Source organism: Acomys minous (assembly GCF_964271855.1).
Source record: "Acomys minous genome assembly, chromosome: 4".
Lineage (NCBI taxonomy): Eukaryota > Metazoa > Chordata > Mammalia > Rodentia > Muridae > Acomys > Acomys minous.
The window spans coordinates 46,926,827-46,940,881 of NC_140486.1; the positions used below are offsets into that span (position 1 = coordinate 46,926,827).

General features: G+C 47.3%; 1 protein-coding gene and 1 long non-coding RNA gene across 4 annotated transcripts in view; one reads left to right on the plus strand and one right to left on the minus strand.

The window, feature by feature from the left end:
- FGF1 (fibroblast growth factor 1) overlaps positions 1-14,055 on the plus strand; it is a 96,900-nt gene that overhangs the window by 32,484 nt on the left and 50,361 nt on the right. The window lies entirely within an intron of this gene.
- LOC311596673 overlaps positions 1-14,055 on the minus strand; it is a 153,749-nt gene that overhangs the window by 24,269 nt on the left and 115,425 nt on the right. The window lies entirely within an intron of this gene.

Consider the following 14,055-nt stretch of genomic DNA (forward strand, 5'->3'; position numbering starts at 1 on the left):
CCATTTTAAGATATCCAGAGCTGGGACCAGGGAGGCTCGAGGGGAGGTGGCTGGGTCATGAGCGCCTAGAACAGCCTCATGACATAATGAGTTCTTGTGTTGTCTTCAAGGTTTGTTTAAAATTTGGGTTTTTTTTCCCCCTTTCCATTTTCTTTCTTTTTTCCTTCCTTCCTTCCTTTTCTTTCTTTCTTTCTATTTTTTTCTTTTTTGAGATAATCTTTAATGGAAATTGTTCTCAAACCCACTATGTATCCAAGGACAATGACTTTGAGTTTCTTACCTTCCTGCCTGGGATGACAGGCATATGCCACTCACCTGGGCTGGGCAGTGCTGAGGGTTGAACCCAGGACCTCACACATGCCGGGAATGTCCTCTACCACCTGAGCTTAATCCTTGCCTCCAGGGTAGGGCTTTCCTTTTCTTTTGCAGTTTTTACATTTATTTACTTACTTATTTATATATGTGCACCTATCCATACACACATACTAACACATGCCACAGCACATGTGTAGATGTCAGAGAACAACAACTTGCAACAGTTAATTCTCTCCTTGTACCATGTAGGTCCTGGGAACTGAATTCAGGCCATAGGCTGGGTAGCAAGAGCCTTTACGGTATGAGACAACTCACTAGCCTCAGGGCAGGTTTTTTTTTTTAAGCCATCACTCTGTTCTGACTCTGTTATGGTCTCCTTGCCATCTGATGCCTTGTGCTGCCAAAAACTCTGAGACAAGAAGGCAGTCCCCACTAAACGTGACCCCTTGACCTTGGACCTCCAGAATCATTGGCTAAATAAACCTTCGTTCCTTACCAGTTATCCAGCAGATGGCTCCACTTAGCAATGGAAAGAGATTTGCTGTTTCTGTCCTTGGCTTGAGCTTGGCTTTCCGGCCATGTGGGCATCTTTATATGCTACTCTGTATGACACAGCTCATCCTAAGTGCCGTGGTGTTAGAAGACACACTAGAAGATACACAGACAGACAGACAGACTGACTGACAAATGAGTGATTGATGTTGTCTGGTTTCATATAGCATACCATGCTTTCCTGACTTGCTGATGCCATGCTGCAGGGGGTCTCTGTGAAGAGTTATGCTGTGCACAATGCATCATGGGATACTCTAAGGACCAGAAACAATACTGAAAAGATGAGACTTTTTCTGACATGCCCCTCAGACCATCAGTTACATTCTAGCTCCATGGCCTCCCAGGGGCGTAGAGAGCCAGTCCTTTCTATCAGGACCATGGGTTGAGGTTCCAGATGACCTGCATTCAACAAAATCAGACTTTTATTACCTTCCATGCAGCGTAGATATCCCCTCACAAAGGTTAATTGGGGGTCTGACTTCCTGATGTTGGTTTCCATGCCGTGAAACGGGACAGTTAGAAAAGACAGTACATGTGTATAGTGGTGCACACCTGTAATCCTAGCACTAGGGAGGCAGAGGCAGGCAGATGTCTGTGAGTTCGAGGCCAGCCTGATCTACAAAGCGAGTCCAGGTCAGCCAAAGCTACACAAAGAAACCCTGTCTCAAAAAGCAAACAAAAACAAAAACAAACAAAAAAAGAGGTGACATCACCTAACCCCATTTCTCACAGAAAGTTGTAATGCACTCAAGACATCAGGACCTCAGCTCCTACCCATCAGGAACTGACAGTGCTCATCTACAGCACCATGCACCAAACAGCTACTGCTTACTGGATGCCTTTTTCCACCTCTGACCAGACCTAAAGGGCTATAAGTTACAAAATCCTTTTGTGAGCCACTGAGAAGCGGTCTCACATCCTGACTATAGCGATGCCAACCTACTTACAATCTGTATGTCTGAGGTGATGAAAGGTTGGGCACCCTACTGGGTCAGGAGCCTGGCCTCTACTTCCACACCACCCCAACAATACCCCTCCACTGTCTCCTCCGCTTATGCAGGAGAAGACACAAAGCTGAGCACAGTGGAGTCTGCACCCACAGAATCTGCATCTATCCTTTGCCCGAACTCTCCGCCCTAACCATTAAGCCACACCGTCATTTGTTCCTCCTAGGCTTCACAAACAGAAACCACAAAGCAACCACCGAACTGTAGGAAAAAGGAAACCCTGTTGTGCGGCATCCTTTCCCATCCCGGCTCACTTGTGCCTAGGCTCATTTTTATCTCAGGCTCCCTGGGATTTATACATCTGTCCACAGGTTGTGGAGTCAGGCAACTTCTGCAAGAAGACCTTAGAGCTCTGGTTCTAGGTTCGTTAGCTATGGTTCATAGGCCTGGTTGGGATAGGTCTTTCTTTTTCTGACCCATCTCTTTATTTCCCAAACCTCTCTTTGTGATTTGTGCCAGACTTTACAGCATCATCCTTGACCTTTGACCTCATCCTTCCCACATCTTCCCTGCCTCCTCCTCCCATCGCCCTCGTCAACTTAACCCTTCGGCATCTCCCTGCCTTCTTCCAAAGCCTTATTCATGTCTTAATCACTTCCTGGCCCATTCCCACCTCCATCTCATGAAAAGTTCCCTAGAATCCCTGCCTGTTAAGATGAAATATGGGGTGAGAGAGGGGTGCAAAGAAGAGATGTCTGTGTGAGGGAAGGCAACTGGACACGCCCTCTTGCGCTCTTTGTGGCCCCTTGAACTCCCCCATTGACTATGGGTCACACGCAGACTGGCCCCTCTTGGCTTCCAACTCCTGTCATCATTCTGACTTCACCTTCTGCCGCCTTGACCTTTCGGCTCCCCTTCCCCAGGTTTCCATGGTGAGAAGGGTAATTATCCAATCAAGTCTCCCCCATCTCCTTCAGACACTCTTATTCCCTCCCTCCCCGGCCACTGAGTCACCCTTTCCTACCACACCTCTCTCAAAGCCTCCCCCAAGATGAGGAATGGGAGTTGGCACCCTGGATCCTGATTTTACTCCCTGCTGCAGAAAGACAATAAAACCAAGGCTTGGAAACACTTCCAAGCTGGCCAGGCCTTTGTATTGGAAATGGCCTCTCCCTCCTCCACTGGCCTTCTCTTCGCTCAGCCCCTCCCTTCAGAACCTATTCTTACCATACTCAGCTCAAAACTCCCCTGCATGATCCCACCAGGAGGAACTCTGAGACACTCGCCATCCCAAAATGCTTCCAAGCCTTGTGGCTATTACCTTTGTAACATTGAAGTGCAGACTCCACTAGGTCTTGTAGGTTGTAAGTCCCCTGGGGGGGGGGCACAGAGATGCCCATTGCATTCACACTCTGCAGAGGCCCCACAGGCCTCTGAAAGCATGTGCTGAATTCACGTGCTGACGAGCGGGGTGCAGCTCAGTGGTACAGCATTTTTCTAATGTACACAAGGAGTCCATCCCAGAACCCTCAGCATGAATTTAAAAAGAAGAAGAAGAGGAGGAGGAGGAGGAGGAGGAAGAAAAAGAAGAAATAAAAGGAGTTCCCAGTCACCACTGAGACTATCTACTTAAGACTGGAGCTCCATGAAGGTGCCTTTCACTCCATGAGAATTTATAGAAACCGTATTGTGAGCTGAGTCTTGTGTTAAGCATGGTAAACATAACAAAAGATAAAACAAAAGTCTCCGGCTTCTTGAAGCTTGCCTTCTAGAAGAAGATGTCATTTTTTAAGTGATTATATTGTTACCTATCTAAGGCTGGACTGTTCAAAGTGTATTAGAGACAGTCTTTTTTGGTGTGGGGGGTGTGTGTGCTCGAGATAGGGTTTCTCTTTGTAGCTTTGGCTGTTCTGGACTCACTTTGTAGACTAGGCTGGCCTCGAACTCACATCGATCCTCCTACCTCTGCCTCCCGAGTGCTGGGATTAAAGGTGTGTGCTACTACACCTGGCTTAGGGACAACCTTTTAAAAAAAGCTTTTGAGCCAGGGTCTCATGTGTCCCTGGTGGATCTCAGACACCCCTTGACCAAAGGCTGACTTTGTAGCTCCTGAGTGCTGGGATTAAAATGCTCTGCTAGTTCATGTAGTGCCAGGGACTGAACCCAGGGCCTTACGCATGCTAGGCATGCACTGTGCTAGCCTGGCTCCATTCCCTGCCCCAAAGTACTGAAATAACAGAAAGCTAGGAGTGTGTGTGTGTGTGTGTGTGTGTGTGTGTGTGTGTGGAGAGAGAGAGAGAGAGAGAGAGAGAGAGAGAGAGAGAGAGAGAGAGAGAGGTAGATAGATTGGTGATTTTCAAAAGCTCCTTTCTAGAGACATATTACATATCTTTGTATGTTTTACCTATATTTACAAATTACAATTCACCAATATAAAGTATGCAATTCAGTGGCTTTCAAATACATTTGTAGAATTATGCAATTATTGCCACTATCTAATCTGGGGACATTTTCAAAAAGATATACCTACTAGCAGCTATTTCCTACTTTTTTAAAATTCCTTTACTCCCTGGCAATACCCAATCTGCTTTCTGTTTCCATGGGTTTGTCTATCCGGCCATCTCATATACATGGAATTCTTCCACACGTGACTGGTGTCTTTCACCCCACAGCTCATCATGCTGTAGCATGTAGCAGAACTTAGCTCCATTTGATGGCTGACTAATCCAGCACATGAAGGCACTTCTTGGTTCCAATGAGTAATTCTACTAACATTAGCAGACTCATTTTATGTGAGTATGGGCCTTCCCTTCTCTTGGGTATATACTTAGGTGTAGGACTGTTGGCTCATATACTAACCCGCACCCTTCACTGTTTGAGGGACTACCTACCTTTTCCAAAGTGGCCACACTATTTTGTACTCATCGACAGCACTGTATGAGAGCCCCATTTGCTCCACATCCTGGTCAACACTTGTTGTCGGCTACCTTTTTCCTTGATGCCCTCTTCGCAGGTATGACGTGTCACAGGGCTTTGGATCTTGCATTTCCCCAGTGGCTAACGATGCCAGGCATCTTTGTATGTGTCAATGAGAGTGTCTGAGTTATGTTTGCGAGGTGGGTCCTGACAGGGGTTCGTGGCAAAAAATACTTGCAGGGTATCGGGTCTTCACCTGCCAAGATGAAGCAGTGAGCTTTTACCGTTCCTCCATTCCATTGCTTATAAGCTGTGTCCCAACCCTCTCAGAGGCTAAGATGGCAGGCTTATCCCTGGCACCATGGAAGAAAGGGGGGGGCACAAAACAAAGACAGTTGGCTCAGCCTAGACCTGTGGGCTCTGCACTCAGCTCAGGTGATTACATGACAACGGTGGGGATGAGGCCTGACAGGCACAAACTGGAGTTCCGGCCACTATGAGGGCGGTGGGAAGGGCAATGACCATTCGCCTCTGAGGTTTAGAACCAAGGATGAGGCTGTAGAAGAAATGTGATGGGGGTCATCTTTAGCTCTTCAACCATCCAATGAGTTGGGGGCACACTGAAGATAACGCTATACTGAACTGTGGGTCACAGGAAGTGCTGAGGGTAAACCAGTACATCAGCTAGTGAGTGACTGTACGCTGATACTATTCCCACACAATGTGAGCCAGAGGCCGCTGTGGGGTGACCCTACAGTAGGGTCAGGGGCAGACCTCCTGGGTGGGGAGGAAAAGGCCCACAGCCAGAAAGAGTTGGTCAGCCAAGGAGCCGCCCTCCGCCCCCAACACAGCCAAGAAAGACCAGCAGCCCCAGCTTGAGTCATAAAGGCAAAGAAATGGGCCGACCAAGACAGGCAATGGGCTGAGGTCTAGAGCAAGGGCCCTGGAGGAGCTTCACAGGGGACAAGTTCTTCTCTCTTGGAGAGGCTGAGGGACTCTCACTCCTCTCTTTCATCACCTCTGAGTGGGCCAGGGAGGGCGAAGCTGGAGAAGTCTGAGGGGCAACTGTGGCCTAAGAAGATGGATGACAGGCTGGGTGGGTTGTTGTTGTTGTTGTTGTTGTTTTGTTTTGTTTTAGTCACCTAGTGTCCTGAAGTACAAAAAACAGCAGCCATGTTATCCAGGGAGCCCTGGGGTCTGATTTTTACCAGCTGGCTCAGCAGCGAGTCGCCTGCACCTCGCTGATGAGATGACAAGTCCAATTAGTGTTGATGTTCTCAGCCATTTTCAGGGACAGCTGGAGTCAAAGGAGACTCTAAAGTGGGGTGGGGGGGTGGGATTTGGGGGCAATCTTTCCTCTTTGACCAGCAAAACCAGCTTGACATATGCATCTTCATTGTCTCTGGTGGCCATTATTTCAGAAAGCCATTTGGAGGGCATTTGGATAGGCCATACTTAAAGAAACATCAGGCCTCCACCACTAGAAGCCTGCCTGACTTCTGAGGCCTCACTTCATCCCAAATGCTAGGCCAGCTCTCCGCATGTGTCCTGAGTCCTTTCAGCAACCGCCTACAAGCAGACATAGCCGAACATAGTGCATGGACATAGAACCTGGGGCCTGGGTAAGGTTTCCCAGGATATAGGTAAAAGATTGGGCCAGCACTTGATCTATCTGAAGGGACTGGGTGCTTAGCTATTATGTATACCTTCTCTCTCTGATTTAAAAAAAAAAAATGTTACCCATAGAGCAAAGTAAGCTGATCCTTGAAGACAAATATAAAAATGTTCCTTTTGTAAAGCACATGCTCATTTCTCACACACATACACACACACACACACACACACACACACACACACACACACACACACAGTGGTAGAGAGCCTGAGAGCTTATTTCAGCCATCTTCCACGGACACAAGCCAATACTGTCACAAGGCTTCAGCACAGTTGGCTTTGTAACTGTTCCTACAAGTCACCATACTCACTCGTGTCCGTCCACCCACGCATCCGTCCAGGTTCTCGTCTTACAGGTTTTTAACTTACTCTGTGCCGGGCATTGCCGCCATGGCGGGAGGCTCCTCCTGAGGAGCAGAAACAGTGCATACAGATACTAGAAATGTGGCTTTCAGCATCCTTCATCCTTCTGGTCTTGGCGTGCATGTCACTCTCTAAGGAATCTTGCCTGCCAGTCCTACTTTTTATTCCTGCTTGGACCCTTGATAGCAAAGAGAATGCCTTTCAAATGCAATGTTATTTTTCTTTCTTCCTTTCTGTTCTTTTGTTCTTTGATGATAATGAAGCATGTGTGTGTGAATGTGTAAGTGTGTGTGTGTGTGTGTGTGTGTGTGTGTGTGTGTGTGTGTGTAGCCCTGCTACATTGTGGTCTCCTCAGTGCAAGGACCACAGCTAATTACAAAGGAATCTATCTCTAAGGCCTGACTCATCTCTGGTACCTAGTCTGTTGCTTGAATAAATAAAAGTTGCCGTATTCATTCAAGCCGAGCTGCAAAGTTTGGGTTTGGCCTCTAGGCAATGAAAACTAAAAGTGGAAATCTGATCAAGGGTAAGGCATGATCAGATCTGTGGTTTCCAAGGAAAAGGCTGGCAGTGCTGTGGACAAGGCAAGAGGAATAAGAAGAAGAAGAAGAAAATGTAGAAACTCCCACTGGTAAGCTGAGCCTTCACTGGCCTGAGCTACAGCAGTGATGGCAGGGAGCGAGATGTTGTAGGTCCTGACAAGATACCCATGAACAGTCAGAGACGGAAATGAGGCCACATCTGCACTGTGAGAGACTCTGCAAGCACTTCACTCCCATCAATCAAAGGGGTAAGGCAAAGGGGTGTTCTCAGGTTGGGCAGGGCTGCCCTCCTCTTTAGGGTTGAGTCCTTGGTGGCTACTGGATTTTCGTTCGTTCTTTCTTTCTTTCTTTCTTTCTTTTTTGTTTGTTTGTTTTTTGAGACAGTGTTTCTCTGTGTAGCCTTGGCTGTCCTGGACTCCCTTTGTAGACCAGGCTGGCCTCTGTCTCCTGAATGCTGGGATTAAAGGTATGCGCCACCTCACCACCACACATGACCCTCACATAACCTAGTGAGGCTTCTTGGAAATCATCAGAGCTGTGACTCTGGGAGACTGGCGTGAGGGGCAGGACAGAATCTGGGAGACTTCTAGTCGTCTCTGGAGTTGACAAGGGCACTCAGGGAGAACATACACACTGATGAGCCCCCACCACCACCAGGACAGGGGCCTAGAGCTGACACGCTTCAGAGAGCGGCTAAAGGAACAGAAGCCATCAAAAGAAAAAAAAACTGTGCAGACTTCTTCTGGGATGCTCAGAGGAGAAGCTGAAGGCAAGCAAGAGAGCCCTGGGGGAAACTGCATCAGCTGGCAGGACTTTCCAGAACAGCAAAGGCAAGGTAACAGATCTGTGGGAAGAGTCAGGCACCCGAAAACATCAATGAACTTCTCAGGGTTGGAGATGCCTTGGAGAGAGGGGCCGGATGTGGAAAGTAACAAAATTAAAGTTTGGTTCCCCTCACCTGTTGAATCCCACTTCCCAGAGGAATTCATTTCTTCGGATTTCCCTCCATACCGATCTCTGTTTAGAAAACATACAGATAATTTCTAAAGGCGTCATGAGATAATCCCACACTGCTGCTCTAAAGATTCCATTTTCTCTGCTCTTAGATGCTCATATGTGTCCATCACTTGCTCGGCTAAATAAAAACTTACTCTATCACTCTATTACTGACGCACCACAGTTTCAGTGTTTTGTTTTGTTTTTTTCTCCTGCATGCAGCTCTGCCATGATTTTCACGGTGCAGCTTAGCGCACTTGTGTGAGGTGCTCTGTAGGAGAAATTCTTAACACTGGCCTTGCCCACTGTATTCCTACACATAAGCGTATGGTTCCCAAAAGGGCTCCTTGAATTTGTCTGCTCCCCCATGAAAGACTGGGACTGGAAAGTGCAGGGGAAAAAATATACCCTGAAAAAGCTTGTATGGTGTGAAAACAAGGATTTTAAAGTACCCCAACTTGATGCCTGTCCCGTTTTCTTTTAAATCAAGGTATAGGCTGTAGGTGATATGTTTATGCAAAAATAACCTTGATTAACCTGATAAGCGTGGCCCAGATGGAACGGCCTGTCAAGGACAGAGAACAAACACCTGCCTTCTCAGGGCAGCGACCTTCTACACCCCAGCACCATGTGAAGGAGGCACTGACTCCTCCCTTTGGTGTTTTTACACTGCTAAGAGCGTGGCATTTTATTTGTTTAGAGATTTCACTGCCACCAAAGGTTCAAGTCCATTAAAATGTTTTGTGCACATGACAATATCCCTGGGATTTGGTATTTAACATGTGAAGTCATCAGCTTAGTTATATTTCCACAAGATGATTGTCTTTGGCACAGAGTGGGGGAAAACCTCTCTGTTCCCTGTAGAGAACACAAAAGCATCCACAGAAAAAAAGGGAAAAAAAAAAAAAAAAGACCAAGTTCAAAGGACCCCTGGCTCTCACTCCAGAGGAGCACTCTTGTCTGGGTGCGCCCTCTTCTGGCCTTAGGTGCCACTGCACTACCTCTAGTCCTACAGGTTATGGGGCAGGAGGAGTCTGACTTTTCAGCTTATAGAAGGCAGCTCCAGCTCTCTAACCAACGCTAACATCAGTGAACCTTTGATTTCCTTTTTTCTTTATTTTTTTATTTTAGCTAATCACTTTATAATCTGATCACCGCCACCTCCCTCCTCTCTTCCTGGTCCCCCCTCCCTCCCTTTTCTCCCATTCCCCTCCCCTACTCCTCAGAAAAGGGAGCCCCGCCTCGCCAACCCACCCCAGCACAACAAGTCCCATCAGGACAAAGCACATCCTCTCCCACTGAGGCCAAGCAAGATAGCCCCGCCCACAGCTCGGCGGGCGAGCTATCTCTCTCTTTGGCATCAGTAAACTTGGCTTTTAAAGAAAGCTACCATTCTCCCTAAAACCATTCTACTTTCCAAGGTATCTGGAAGAGGGCTGTGTGTTTGTAGGGTTGTTTCATCAAAAGTTCCAATATTTCAGGTGCCCTTTCTGAAGCCACATTGTTCAATTGAAGCCAGCTCATGCGGTCCAACTCACCAAATATTTATTGAGCTGAGCACTGCGTTAGGAAAAGACCTAGACACCTCGCTCAGGAAAGGCACAGGCCTAGAATGAGACATGGCAAACATTTCGGTGCAGCCTGGAGAGGTTGCCACACCAGGGAGCACTTCTGCAGAGTTACAGTCTGGAGGGACAGCCAGGTGCTAATTGGAAAATCACTCAAATAAAAGGAGAATCTGAGGTCTGACGCGCTGTGTTGCCTTAGTGCCACATCTGGCTAGGGCAGGAGAAAGTGGATGAATTCGCTTGAAGAGTGTTCCAGGCACCAGAAGAATGGAAACGTGGCAGAAAGGCACAGAGTGTAACTATATCAGTTACTGGTCACTGTGCCCAAATGCCTGACAAGAAACAACTTAAGGGGGGGGGGGCGGGTGTTGCCTTGGCTGGGGACTTAAGAACAGGGTACAGTTCATCAAGGTGGCAGGAGTGTAAGCGAGCCCATCGAGTTCTGTCAGCAGCCAGGGAGCAAAGAGCCAATAGGAGGTGGGACACGGCTAGCAAACCTCAAGACCCGCCTCCAAGGGACCCATTCCCTCTTGCAAGGCTTCACCTGAAGATTCGTAACCTTTCAAGACAGAGCCACCCACCGGGGACCAAATGTTTAGACACGTGAGCCTAACGGGGACATTTCACATTTGCAATACAGCCATAGCTAAGGGGCCAGAGGAAGGCCAATGTGGCTGAACCCCAAAGGCCAGCAAAATCAGCCACCAAACCCCCAATGGGTGTGGTCGACGATGGTCTTCACGTCCCTGAGTTCACTGTTTCCTCTGTATCCACCGTGCGGAATGGATGAGCCTTACCACCCCGTCAGACTGTGCCCTTGGCACCAGTCTCACCCTCCCGCTTTACCAGGCTGAGCCTGCAGGGAAGGACCTACTAGGCTAGGCGAATGCTTCTGTTCAGTGGTTTGCATGACTCTGTGGGCGCCAGGCCATGAGGTCCCAGTAGCCGTGGAAATTAGCCTAAATGTCTGTAAAGGTAACCACGAGCTTTTCTGGAGACATTCTGAATGAATGACTGGTTAGCTGGCTGACCACAAGATTTAAAAAAAAAAAAATGTTTTTTAATCCAAGAGTTTATCCTGAATACCCAAAAAAGGGGAGGGGGGAGGACAGAGCCTTTCAAGAGAAGACCAGCTATAAATGGAAAGCTGCACTAAAGAAAAACAAACTTTATTTGATGTGAACCCATTTTTGACTGTCTGGAAATCCAAGGCAGAAGGAAGTGGAGGGGACAGGGAGTGAGCAGATGTACTGAGGTTGAACCACCCGCCTCTGGAGTTGGAGTGGACGTCCATCCAGATACAGACAGACCCAGGCTCCTGGGGTTCCACATGCTGGCCCAGTGCTGGCAGGGAGCAGGGCATGCAATAAATAAAACCAACCAACCAAACAAAAAAGTTTGGGCAAGAACAGTTACAGAATGCCAGGTATGTTGATACCTATAATCTCAGCACTTGGGAGAAAGAGGTAAAGGGTTAAAAATTCAAAGCCAGCCTGGGCTGTCACAAATAAGCAATCATTTGTGATCCACCGTTATCACTTATTGGGCATGTAAGAGTTCTAGGTTAAATGTGTGAGAGAGAAAAAAAAATCAATGGAGAGGTGTGTGAACATTCAGGAAGGCAAGAACAGATGACAGAGCTCTGCCATAAACAGCTCCTTGTTGAGAAAATGCAAAGGACAAGGCCATCAGGAGGCGTGAAGAGGAATGCACAAAACAGCTGGGGAGACTGCAGGAGCAGCACCTGCCAGTCTGCGGGACAGGGAAGGACACGGAGTAACGGTCCTTCCTCCTGAAGAGTAAAAACAAAGAGAAGGCAGGAAAATGGGAACTCCCATTTTCTGCCCAAAGTTTGTGCTCAGAGGAAACAGAAATATCAACAGTTGTTTTAAAAGGTTAGAGAGTAAAGCAGGCACAGGAGAGCGTGGTTCCTGAAGTCCGCTTGGCTTACGATCCTTGTATAAAGAAACCGCCTAAATGGGCCAATGTCCCAAGAAGGTCCAGGAGAGCCTGTGGCAGTTACTGAGGTAAATGTGAGTGAGCTAAGTGTTGAGACACAGGGAGGCAACCGTGTCCAGGTTAGTAACAATCCAGAAAAAAGATGGGCGCACAAATGGCCTTGCTGGCTTCACAGCTGTTTCATCAAGATGGTGAGGCTCACTGCCTCTTGACTGCTCTGTGGCCTCAGAAAGACGCGTCGCTCAGTCTGAGGAACATCCCTTCTCTGTCCCACAGACAGAGCAGCTCAGTCTGCCAACTTCATAACATTTATTCCTCGGGATTTCTTCAGTCTGCTGGACCACGGCTTCTGACATTGAATATGCTTACCTGCAAGTCACCTGTAAGTCACCAGAGGCATCTTGGGAGCTTCAGAATCAAGGAAGAGCCTTCAGTTGGAGTGGCCTCAGAATTGACATCTAAGCAATGAGGGGGCCAGCGAGAAGTGATCTAAGGGACAAAGAGTATCTAGGGTTCGGGGAATAGTGTTTTGAGGACAAAGGAAACAGCAACTGTCTAGATGCAATCGGTGAAGGCAAAGAACGCTGTGGTAAGGGTGGAGCACTGTGGGCAAGCAGAGAAGGAGCATGCAGGGCCAGGGAGAGCCCAGGCACACAAGGCACATGCCCCGTCGCTGAGCTATACCTTCAGCACTTAGATCAAGCTAGGGACAGAAACTGTCTCAAGAAAATTGATGCAGGCACACAGGGATCGAAACCAGGTTGCCTGGGCCATGGTGGCAGTCATGGAGAGGGTAGGGTAGGGCAGACGGAGCCTGAACTTGCTGAGGAGTTGGATGAGAAGAGGTGAAATTTTTTGTTAGAGACTGAGACACTGGGAACATTTACTGAGAGTTAAAATATTGGGCAAAGGAGAGGTTAGGGAGCCAACGGTTCCACCACATAGAGATAATTAGTTCATTTCCAAGTTGAGGTGTCAAACCGCTCCTGGGATGTAAACTGTGGCTAGAAATGATCTTCCCACCCTTACCACATGCTCATGGAATACTGAATGCCTCAGTTTCCTCTTTTTCCTCATGTTTCCCTGGTGCTTTTTGTTACTACACAGTGACCTTTGTCCAACACACCTACCACTCTTCGTGTCTGGAGACCCTAATCATGTGTACACACCAGCTCAAGCTACCTTACTCCTCAGATAACCACCCTGACCTGCGCCTGTGAGGACCCCTATTGAAACTAGAGCCCACAGGTGTAGCTCAGTCTATACCGTGCTTACCTAGCATGCAGGAATCTCTGGGTTCAATCCCCAGCACCACATCAAACCAGGTATGGTGGAACACGTCAGTAATCTGGGCACTCGGGAGATAAAGGCAAGAGGCTCAGGAGCTCAAGGCCAGCCTCAATTACATAGCAAGTTTGAGGCCAGCCTGGGTTATATGAGACCTTCAACAAACAGACAAGCAACAAAACAAAACCTAGATGCCAGGAGGAAGTGGTAGTGGATGCTTCTAACATCAGTACTGGGGAGGCTAAGACAGGAGGGTGAGAGTCCCAGGCCACGGTAGGCTACCCAGGGAGATCCTGTCTCGAGAAACAAAGCAAACCATCTAGATGAATTATTTATACCATGTCATATTTTTCCCTATGAGAATTATGTACTCATGTTAATCTCCCATGGTGATTTAGCTCCTAAAACATGGGGCTTAGAACCACTTCCTTAATTTATTTTGACAATATCTTCCATACTATAGAGTAACATGCTCAGTATAGAGAGGTCTCCACATTCAGTGTGCTGGAAAAGTGAGCCTCGAGTGCGGAGGCTTGGTCCCGAGTGACTGTCAGGTTGATATAGTCACTAGTGGTCAAAGGGGAAATCTCCGAATTCTTAGAAGACTTGAAGATAGCTGTACTCCTGATTCAGTGTATAGAGCTATGTCATGCAAAGAGTCACAACACATGTATGTCTTGACATGTATATAATCTGCTATGGGCAAAAAACACTCTTCTTGAGAAAATATATGAATCTAAGAAATTGACTGATAGAACTATTATTAGAAAGATATGTTCTTTCCTAATAATATTATATTTATTACATTTATAATTATATTATTATATTGTTATATTTAATAATTATATTAATAATAATATTACATTTCTAAGGCTTTTGGGGGGGTTATTTGTTTCTTTTTTTTACTGTTACCAGACTAGCCCATGCCCAGCTCTT